The following is an 11436-nucleotide window of genomic DNA, read 5'->3' on the forward strand; positions in this document are numbered from 1 at the left end:
GAATATTATTCAGCCACAAAAAGAATGAAATAATGCCATTTGTAGTAACATGGATGGACCTCAAGATTATCATATTAAGTGAAGTCAGACAGACAGAGATAAATTTATGATATTACTTCTATGTGGAATATAAAAAAAAAAAAAAAAACACAAATTTTACTTACAAGCCAGAAATAGACTCACAGACACAGGAAACAAACTCTGGTTATCCAGAGGGAAGGGGGACAGGGATAAATTAGGACTTTGGGATTAACAGATATACACTACTTTACATAAAATAGATAAACAAAAAGGACCTACTGTATAGCACAGGTAACCATATTCAATTACTTAGAATAAGCTATAATAGAAAAGAATCTGAAAATATATGTATATGTATAACAGAATCACTTTGCTGTACCCCTGAAACTAACATTGTAATCATACTGCTAAGTGAAAGAATGCTGTCTGAAAAGGCTGCTAATTTTAACTATATGCCATTCTGAAAAAAGTAAAAGTATAGAGACAGTAACAGATAAGTGGTTGCTCAGTGTTTAGGAAGAGAGCAGAAGGGATGAGTACGTGGATCAGAGGAGATTTTTAAAACTGAAACTACCTTGTATGATATTGTAATGGTGGATACATAACATTATACATTTGTTAAAACCAGCAGAAATACAGAACAAAGTGAATTGTAATATAAACTATGAGCCTTAGTTAATAGTAATGCATCATCATTTTTCATCACTTTTTATCAACTGTAACAAATGTACCAGCCTAACATTAAATATAGTAAAAACTGTAAAGGCAGAGAGGAGAGTAGAAATGGATACATGCAAATTCTTTGTACTTTCTGTTCAATTTTTCTATAAAAGAAAAACTTCTAAAAATAAAGTATATTAATTAAAAGCTGAAGGAGGAGGAAAAGTTAAAGGAGAAGAAACTGAAATAATGACACCCATATTCTCTAAAAATGTCAGTTGTCTTAACTCTGCAACATGTGAATTGTTATTTTACTTTGCAAGAGGGACTCTACAGATGTGATTAAGGTTAGGTTTATCAAGATAGGGTGATTACCCCAGATTATCCAGGTGATTTCAAAATAATCACATAAACTCTTGAACAATGAAGAATATTTCCTGGCTTGAGTCAGAGAGGTACTATAGAATAAGAGGTAGGAGAGATTCAAGCATGAGAGGGACTCAACCTGCCATTGTTGGTTTTAAATATGGAGGAAGAGGAGTCCCGAGCTGAGGGATGTAGGAAAGGCTACCGCTGACAACCACAAAAAACTGAATTCTTCTAACAACTTGAATGAAAAGGAAACGGATTCTCCTCTAGGGCCTCCAGAAGGAATGCGGCAGTATTGACACCTTGATTTTAGCCCACTGACTCCAGTGTCAAAATTCCAACCTATAGAACTGCAATATAATAAATATGGATTATTTCAAGCTGCTAAAAATGTAGTAATTTGCTTTGGCAGCAACAGGGAACTAATACAGAGACTAATTGAATTTATTTTATCATTCTCAAAACACAAAAAGGATGAACTCTCTCAATTGGAATGGATGTGCATCCAATTTCAGTGTTTCTAACTGAAGCACTTTATTTTTTGCCCACAGCATATTTTTCTTATGTTTTCCTTACATTTCTTATAAAATAATGTGTATTATATTATATTACAATAAAAATGTTTTATATTTCTTATATTATTTCTTTCTAGTTTTTCATGGATACATGTTTATCTAAATAAATGTATAGAAAAATGGGTTGGAAGAAAAATCTTCAATGCACTTGATAGGCACCTCAGAGAAGCATATGGAATTGGGAAAGGAGAATGAAAGGACTAATAATGTAATATAAGACAAATTCAAAACAAAGAAATATAAAACAAAACCCTTACAAGCTCAATTCAATTCTATGCAACTATAGATCTCAAGAGTGAAATAAGAAAACAAGAAATTACATTAAGATTGGATTTTTTAGATATTATACCATTTTGAATGCTGGAGTTGCACAATCACAAAACATGTTCTCAAGTTAAATTATGCTTCTTCATTTATGGAGAAGTTGAGGATTAAACAAAGAAATATCCCTTTGAGGTAACACATATTCATCTTCTTTTAAAACATTGATTCATATATGAATTAGATCTTTAATATATTTTTCCAGATGCCTTATCCAGGGGTTAAGTATATTATCGTGTTAAATACAATATGTGTAGTTAAAACTCTCAGGTTAGATACTCAGATCTGGCAGTTGGCTGAAGCACAAGCTTAGTCAAATCTTTGCACATTTCTTATTCTTAGTTTATGCATTGTCTGTCACTGAAGGTAATGTATATTAAAGTACATTATAGACTATAAAGTCCAGAGCACTCTGTAAATCTAATTCTTCCTATCAGGCACTATATTAACTGTGCCATTACTGTAAATGAAAATAGTTACTTTATATTTTTTCTCTCATTTTGCTACTGAACTAATTAATATTTCCCCATGGTGATTAATTTCTAGCTGATCCAGGACATATTTCATACTGATACTTAATGACATACTAATTTAGGGGACTTGCTTCTACTTCAAATTATCTACAAGTCCACTTCTTATCAGAATAAATGGGCAGTAAATACAGGAATTTCCTTATTTCACCACTCTCAGCCCCATCTCCATGTAATCTACTGCTATGCTCCATATAGACACAGCCATGCACTGTGATCACACTCTAAAATGATCTCATCTATCTACAGATTTTGCTTACAATTTGACTTCTTCCCCATAAAAATGTAAGCCCCATAAGAACAGAGAGATTTTTAGTTTTATATGCCAATTAATAAATGTATGCAGAATATATGTCACACTATGCAAATAAATAATTTATACATATTGAAATAACAAGATATTCTATAATGCTGCACAGGCCAAAACTGTAATTTGCATACATATTTCTCAGAGCTTGTTAGAAAATCTGGTATCGAGGCTTAACTCAGTCTTTAAGGAGTATCCCAAGCTATAGTGAAGCCAGTGTCCATGACCTCACTCTCAGTATTGATATCACCACTGAAATGAGTATTGAATCAGACTTCTGACACCCTTTTCAGCCTTCAAATGCAAAATATTTGATACTAGTGGCAGTTGCATCCAGGCTTGGATTTTCCATTCATACAATAGTATTAAAATAAATACCATATTTGCTATCAAATGACAATGAGGATTTGGGCCTAGAATAGCTTTATTCCAACTTTATTTTTAATATATTCAATTTATTTAAACTTAAAAAAATAGTTCACTCATTTCTCCATCCCCACACCCTGCCTCTTGCAACTCTTGCAACCACCATTCTTATCTTTGTATTGTCCACCAAAAAAAAAATGACTGAAAAATATGAAACCTGAAAGTTGAGAATTATGTTTTATTTGGCAGATTTGCTGAGGACTCAATCCTGAGAAGCCGGCTCTCAGAATCTCTGAGGGACTGTTTCAAAGAGGTAAGGGAGGAGTCAGGATATACTGAAGTTTAAAAAAAAACCCAAAAGCCCAAAACAGGTAGTGGGATCATCAAAAGACTACTGTTAAATAAAGAAAGCCAGGCATCTCAAGTTAGTGAATTTAGCGCTTTCCTATGTATGGGGAGATGCAATCATTCCTTTGATATGCACCTTAACTATCTAGGGCCTACAGCCTAGTGGGACAGTTTTTTTTTTTTAAACAATTGCTTTAAAAAGTCTGTCATATAGAACGATCTGGAACATACTGCATCAAAATGTTCCTTGTGGATGCCACTGTATTTTTTAAATTTTAATTTATTTGTTCTGTTTTATTTTTTAATAAAGTATTATTCAAGAAAAATAGTGTAAAATTAAAGGGAAAATAGAGTAAATTTCACTTAATTTGGTATTTTTGAATAAAATACTTACCTTCCCTTCGACCCTGGTACCACCTGATATCCCTTGGAACTTGTTTGAATCATAGAATAATTATCTTTGACTATGTAGAAGCAAAAACAAAGGATAAAAATTCTAAAAATTAAACATAACAACAATAGCAAAATCTGGGTGGGAAGGATTCCTAAACTCAAATCTCCACAGGGGTCTTGTTGGATATTTAAGTGGGTAAAATAAGCTGGGTTTAAGGCTAGGCAACTAGACATTTGCTAGGCAACTAGACACCATGGTGGGCACTGCCAACCAAGGCAAGCAGTCACAACTCAATTGCAGCCAAGTGTTGGCAGGTTAAAGATAGCATTCATTGCCACCAGCACTTGCGGTTTTTCAAGAGAAGTTGTATTTTTGTACATTTATGTGAAATCTTCCAACTTGTAAATGTTAGTTGTAACTCCTTTTAAACACTATAAAAACCAAACATATCTGTAGAATAGATATGTTCCTCATACAGGCAGTTGCATCTCTTTTATTAAGGATCAAGGCCAAAAACTTAAGCCACAAAGTGGCAGTAAACAAGAAAATGCCTCTTGAGGCCACTCAAGAGGCTGTGGCACTGGACTGGCTCTGCAGTGATTCTGCTTTATTTTTTATACAATTTATGTTTATATGACTGGAAAATAACGTTTGCTTAGAGGATTCAGGGTTGGTGTTTATTTACAAATATTCAGAATATCAAGTGTAACTCCATTGTAGACAATTTATAGCTGGAAGTGTTGAGTGTGTGAAATTGTAGAAATAAATTGCAGCTGCAACTGGAGCAGAATGGAAATAGGAACAAATATAATAACCGTGCTGTTCAATGGAATCATACTCAAGGATATCAGACTTTCTATTTCACTCCAGTAAAACTTAATTTGTGGTACAGCATTTTATCGTGAGCATCTCATTATGACTTTGGTATATTTCTGTGGATGCTTGAAGGAGACTAGCAAGAACAGGGTTCAAAGGATGTCATTTACTTCTAAAAAAAAGATGGAAAAGGCACAGCTTCTAAATGTGATTTCTGAAAAAAAAATCATAGAAGTATATGACTGTTTGAATGTTCAGGATCATTAAGGGATCACTGAGTACTTAATAATGCTTAACTGAACAAACAAAAAGAAATAAAAATTAAGGGAAACCATCTTGTTTTCATAAGGAATGCACTAATTGCTCTAAATTTTATCTTTCTTTGATGTATATGGTTCTTCAATAGATGGGTCTTTTGATCCATTTACAATGCGCATAAATAGAGACAAAAAAGTACAATAGGCAATGGGAGAAAAGGAAAGCTTGAGCAGGTTTGTGCTAGCAAACATTTTCAGTAGTCTGCAAGTAGAAATCCTCCCTCCCATCACACGGTGCCAGATGCCGCTTTGTCTGAAGCCACGAGCTGTGGTGCATCCCCACGGTGCTATAAACAAAATCAAACCTGGCACTGTTATCACAGTTACAGAAACAGCTATGCTAAATAGCTCTGTGCTGTGAAAATGTGTGGGGTCTATATGCAAAACCTTCACTATATTCAATTTTTTCAAACACTTGATTAAATTGCCCATTAAAGAATGAGCCACAATAACATAGTAAGAAAAACCAGCCTTAAAGCACAAGAATATACAGTGAGCACATTCAGCAATAGTCTTTTTATTCCACCCCGTAATTAAAGAGGCATGATAAAAGTACATGTATGGTGTATAATCTTTTTTATGTGTTGTTGGATTCTGTTTGCTAATATCTTGTTGAGGATTTTTGCATCTATGTTCATCAATGATATGGGCCTATGGTTTTCTTTTTTGGTAGTGTCTTTGGCTTTGGTATCAGGGTGATGGTGGCTTCATAGAATGACTTTGGGAGTACTCCCTCCTCTTCAGTCTTTTGGACGAGTTTGAGAAGGAATGGTATGAGCTCTTCTTTGTATGTTTGATAGAATTCCCCAGTGAAGCCATCTTGTCTGGACTTTCGTTTGCCAGGAGGCTTTTTATTGCTGATTCTATTTCACTTCTAGTGATTGATCTGTTCAAATGATCTACGTCTTCTTGATTCAGTTTTATTGGACTGTATGTTCCTAGAAACTTGTCCATTTCTTGTAAGTTGTCCAATTTATTGCCATGTAGTTGTTCATAGTATTCTCTTATGATTTTTTGTATTTCTGTGGTGTTGGTTGCAATTTTTCCATTTTCATTTCTTACTTTATTTGTGTCTTCTCTCTTTTCTTCTTGGTGAGCCTGGCAAGACGTTTGTCAATTTTGTTTACTCTTTCAAAAAACCAGCACAGACATAGAAAACAAACTTACTGTTACCAGGGGGAGAAGGAAGAGGGAAGAGAAAAATTGGGAGTTTGTGATTATCAGATACTAACTACTGTATGGAAAATAGATAAACAACAATTTTATACTGTACAGCACAAGGAACTATATCCAATATCTTGTAGTAACTTATGGTGAAAAAGAATATGAAAACAAATATATGTATGTTCATGTATGACTGAAGCATTATGCTGTACATCAGAAATCGACACATTGTAAAGTGACTATACTTAAATAAAAGTATATATACAAAAAAAGAATAAGATGAATATTTAAAAAGTACATGCATGCATATATTATATTTATAAATATATATGTTCAAGTGAAATATGAATATTATAGTTGATTCAAGCTCTAAATAATCTAATTTTCCCATGGAAGAACTTATATTTAACTTCAAAGAACTATTATTCCATTGTTCCTTCTCATACTCTATTGTCTTTCTTTGGAATATTTTGACTAAATTGATTAGCTGAGTATATTGTCTATATTAAGTATTGATTCTGCATATTTTTCATTGTATTGGTAAAGCAGACATACACTTTCTTTTCCAAGTTATCAGTATAAGTTTGATCACAGGCATTTATTGGATAATTCATTTCTTTGGAAGACTGAGTTAATGAATACTTAAGATAAACAGATTATCCTGTAAGACCAAAGAAATTTTAATAAAATGCTGGCATGACTCTGTCCCCATCTTATGAAATATCTGAAGATATTTCAAACTCAACTTAACTACATTTCTTTTTTACTTTTTTCTTTTCCTCAGTGGGCCATTGGCATTGTCTTTTGTCTAGCAGTGTTTTTCCCATCTTGTGATTAAGGTATAGTTAGATAACTAAGTCTGGGTCCTTTCGGGCCCATTCATCTTTCCGCAGTTTTACAGAGAAAGTACCTGGCTGTAATGTGGAATACAGAGGAAGATATGAATGAATGTCACCAATAGCCTTTTGAAACAAGATTCTGGGTGGTACTTAACATCATCTATCTACACATTTTTGTAGTGGCAAATGACTGCTGCTATATACCCCAAGATGCAAATTGCTCTTGTAATAATGTAATAATGACCTTTAAGGAAAACAACTTTTATATATCTGTCAACTTCATTTACTGCTCACTGCTCCTGTTCCTTCTTGTAGCAGGTATTCGTAATGCCTTACCCAGATTTTCTTTACCAGGCTAGTATCCCCACTAACAGTTGCTGTACGTGTTGAAAGTTAACGGCTCATACTTGCATCTATCACTCAGAATTGCCCACAATGGGGCAGTGCTTTGGGAGTGTTTTAGTCTCTCCCCCACCCCCTCTCATACTCTGATCAATGACTCAGTGACTCAACTCAATCCCCTTACTTCTGAGTGGGGTTTAAGCTCCAAAGCTACTCATGAAATCAGATGAGGCTACCTTTCACCTGAGTCCTCATCTTCTTCTCCTATCTTTCTCTCAATTCTTTTTAAGTTTCTCCTGAAAAGACTCTCTAAAATCACTTGCATATGTATCTATGTCTCAGACTTTGCTTCTGAAGAACATTGCCTTAGACATACCTGTTTATCTGGAAGATGCTTATGAAAAGGATGGGGCTAATGAATAAGTTGATAAGACTAACTCAAGAATAGTTAACAAATATAATCATAAGCTTAGTAGACTTTAAGCAATATGATTTTTGGTAGAATAAATATTTTTGATTTTCACTTGACATGGAAATTCTAAGTGAAGTAATTTTCTTGAGATTCTTAAAGCCAACTAATCTTGGTTTTCCTGGCAATCCAGGAAAACAGCAACTACTAAGGTTTTATAAACTGCAGGACAGGGCAGTTATGGTAAAACAATTCATAAAGACATTATGAGAGGGTTGGGATGTGATGCCTATGCTAAAAATCAGTTGCAACAATTTATTATACAGGGTTTCTAAAAAGGTTCCAATTAAGCATTGGTATTCTGAGAACTTCTGCTGATAGTCAATGCCATTCTCTAGAATCTCGAGTCTAGATAAGCAATGGGATTTAGGCACTAGCTGAGAGATTTGGGAAAATTGATGTTTCAGTCAACTTTACTTACATTCTCTCTAAGGATTGTATTGGGAGGAAAAAAAGTTAAATTTAACTCCTACTTTATCAATTCCCTTCTTTTTTTCCCCTACCTATTCTTATTACCTTCTAAATAGCAGCAGCTATCTTTATTTATCAATTCCAATTCTGTCCTCGCTCACTCTTTCTCCCATTTTTATGATATGGGATAATTCTGCAGTCTCTATAAGTGAGCCTATGCCACAGGAACTCCCTTCATAAAACACACAGAACTGTGTTTCCAAAACTGGGAGTGGATGTGTTTCTGAAAGCGGTCATCAACAGTCTGATAGGGGTCAAGCCTGGGAAGAAGATATCTATAAATTTGGGAAAATTGGTGGTGGGCTTTGTGACAACAACAAGAGTAAGTAGTCTGGGAAGCTGCTGCAAAGCTCTTTTTAAAGATGCTTTCATAGGGCAGTCTATTCTGTCTTTGTTTTTTATTTAATACCTGACTATATAATTATAAAATTTTAAAGGATATGTAAAAAATTAGTTTGAAATTTTGTGGTGTCAGAAAGAATCAGCCTGATTTTTGAAACATGCAACATTGTATAGGTAATTCAGACTGAATTTTCAATCTGTTAAACCTTTGGTATAATGACCGTCAGGGAAGAATGAAGGAGCCACGTTTTTTAATTGGTCTTTTCTAATGGGGTGATACTTTAAGGCTCATAGTTTTTATATGGTACATGCAATTTTAACTGCTGCTCTATTGTTTTATGTATTCTAATTTAACACCTTACATGTTTCACTTGGATCCTTAAACTGATCTAACCATGAAGGACATAGTATTATAAACTGAAGATTGGCTAAGAGAAAGATATAAGGGATTCAAGGGAGAAGCAGAGAATGTAAGTATATTCAGGAAGGTTAAAGCCCAGAATTAACTGAGACCTTTATGGAAAGTGAAGGGCAAAGCAGCTACTTTGGAACAGTTCAAAGCATGAAAAAAAGTATCATTGTGGTGTGAGTTGTATTTTTAATAAAGGACAGATGTAGAGGATTACTTGATTATATTTTGTTTCTATCTTCGCTGTCCAAAATAATTAGCTTTAAATTAAAAATGATAGATTAAACATACTTAAGAGAAAAAAACTTACAAGCAATAAAATTAATAGTTTGAATGACAAAATAAAGTTTTAAAAAGAATTCAGCAAGGTAGCAGGATACAAGATTAACATTCAGAAATCAGTTGCATTTCTTTACACTAACAATGAAATATCAGAAAAGGAAAGTTCAAAAAAAATTCTCTTTTAAAATTGCATTAAAAATACCTAGGAATAAACCTGATACAGGGAGTGAAAGACTTAAATGAGGAGAACTACAAAACACTGATTAAGGAAATTAAAGATGATTTAAAGAAATGGAAAGATATCCCATGCTCTTGGATTGGAATAATTAATATTGTTAAAATGGCCATAATACCAAAAGCAATTTACAGATTTAAGGGGATTCCTATCAAATTACCCAGGACGTTTTTCACAGAACTAGAACAAATAATCTTAAAATTTATATGGAATCACAAAAGACCCAGGATTGCCAAAACAATACTGAAGAGAAAGAATGAAGCTGGAGGAATAACCCTCCCAGACTTCAAACAACACTACAGAGCTACAATCATCAAAACAGCATGGCACTGGCATTAAAAAGAGACATATGGATCAATGGAACAGAATAGAGAGCCCCAAAATAAACCCATAGACCTATGGTCAATTAATCTTTAACAAAGGAAGTAAGAATATACAATGGAGAAAAGACAGTCTCTTCAGCAAGTGGTGTTGGGAAAGTTGAAAAGCCACATGTAATCAGTGAAGTTAGAACACTCCCTCACACCACACACAAACACAAACTCAGAATGGCTTAAAGACTTAATATAAAATAAGATACTATAAACTGCCTAGAAGAAAACATAGGCAAACATTCTTCCACATATATCTTAGCAATGTTCTCCTAGGGTAGTCTACACAGGCAATAGAAATGAAAACAAAAATTAAAAAAAAAATAGGACTTAATTAAACTTATAAGCTTTTGCACAGCAAAGGAAATCATAAGCAAAACAAAAAGACAACCTACAGAATAGGAGAAAATATTTGCAAAGGTTTAATTTCCAGAATATATAAACAGCTCATCCAACTTAATTTAAAAAAAAACCCCAATAACCCAAGCCAAAAAATAGGCAGAAAACCTAAATAAGCAAGTCTCCAAAGAAAACATACAAATGGTCATGTCATGGCACATGACAAAATGCTCAATACCACTAATTATCAGAGGAATGCAAATCAAAACTACAGTGAGGTATCACCACACACTAGTTACAAGGGCCATCATTCAAAAGTCCACAAATGATGACAAATAGATAGACTATTCTATTCTATTCTATTCTATGCATATATCTATATTCTATTCTATTTATTCTATGCATGTATCTATAGCATTATCATTTCTTCTCTTACTTTGGCCTGGAATTAATTTTAATGGTTTTTGCAATAAACAAGATGTTTATTGTTGGTAGGTCTGCATATTGTTTCACACATTAAATAACTTAACAGAACCCATTCATTGTTATCTACAGTGATATAGTTCAATAACTTTCTGGAATCTCAATCTCTGAAGCTAAAATTTTGATTATGGCTACAGATTTTTTTTTCTTAAGTGAGTACTTTGTTATATAAAATTATTCAAACAGAAGTTGAATTTTGACTTTCCTTTTATTTCAATTATTTTACTCTGGTAATTACTACTCTGGTTTTTATAACTTATGTCACTCTCAAAACATTGTGCATCTTCAGATTTGAATTGTTCTGTCTAATATGGTGAGAGGTGATCTAGAATTTCTCCTGCATTTTAGAATAGATAGTCTTGGAAATCCAAAGTTTCATAAAAATCTAAGAACAACACTCAAATCAGCTTCAAAGTTTTATTAGTTTAGATGCCAGTTTTTCTGTCTTCAAGGAAGATTTTGCATATGTGTAATTGTGTCCAAAAATGTATCATAAATTAAAATCTGATAGCTTATTGCTATATTGAAGTATCTTGTAATTCATTTCCCCAATTTTCCAGTGGGAAAGGTATAAATTGTATGCAAAGTAGAATAAGAAACTGATGTAAAATATCAATTTCCCCTTTAAAACAAAATGACATCCATTCTGAGATAAAGGGAATTATT

This window comes from Camelus ferus, chromosome 1, assembly GCF_009834535.1.
Source record: "Camelus ferus isolate YT-003-E chromosome 1, BCGSAC_Cfer_1.0, whole genome shotgun sequence".
In the NCBI taxonomy this organism is placed as follows: domain Eukaryota; kingdom Metazoa; phylum Chordata; class Mammalia; order Artiodactyla; family Camelidae; genus Camelus; species Camelus ferus.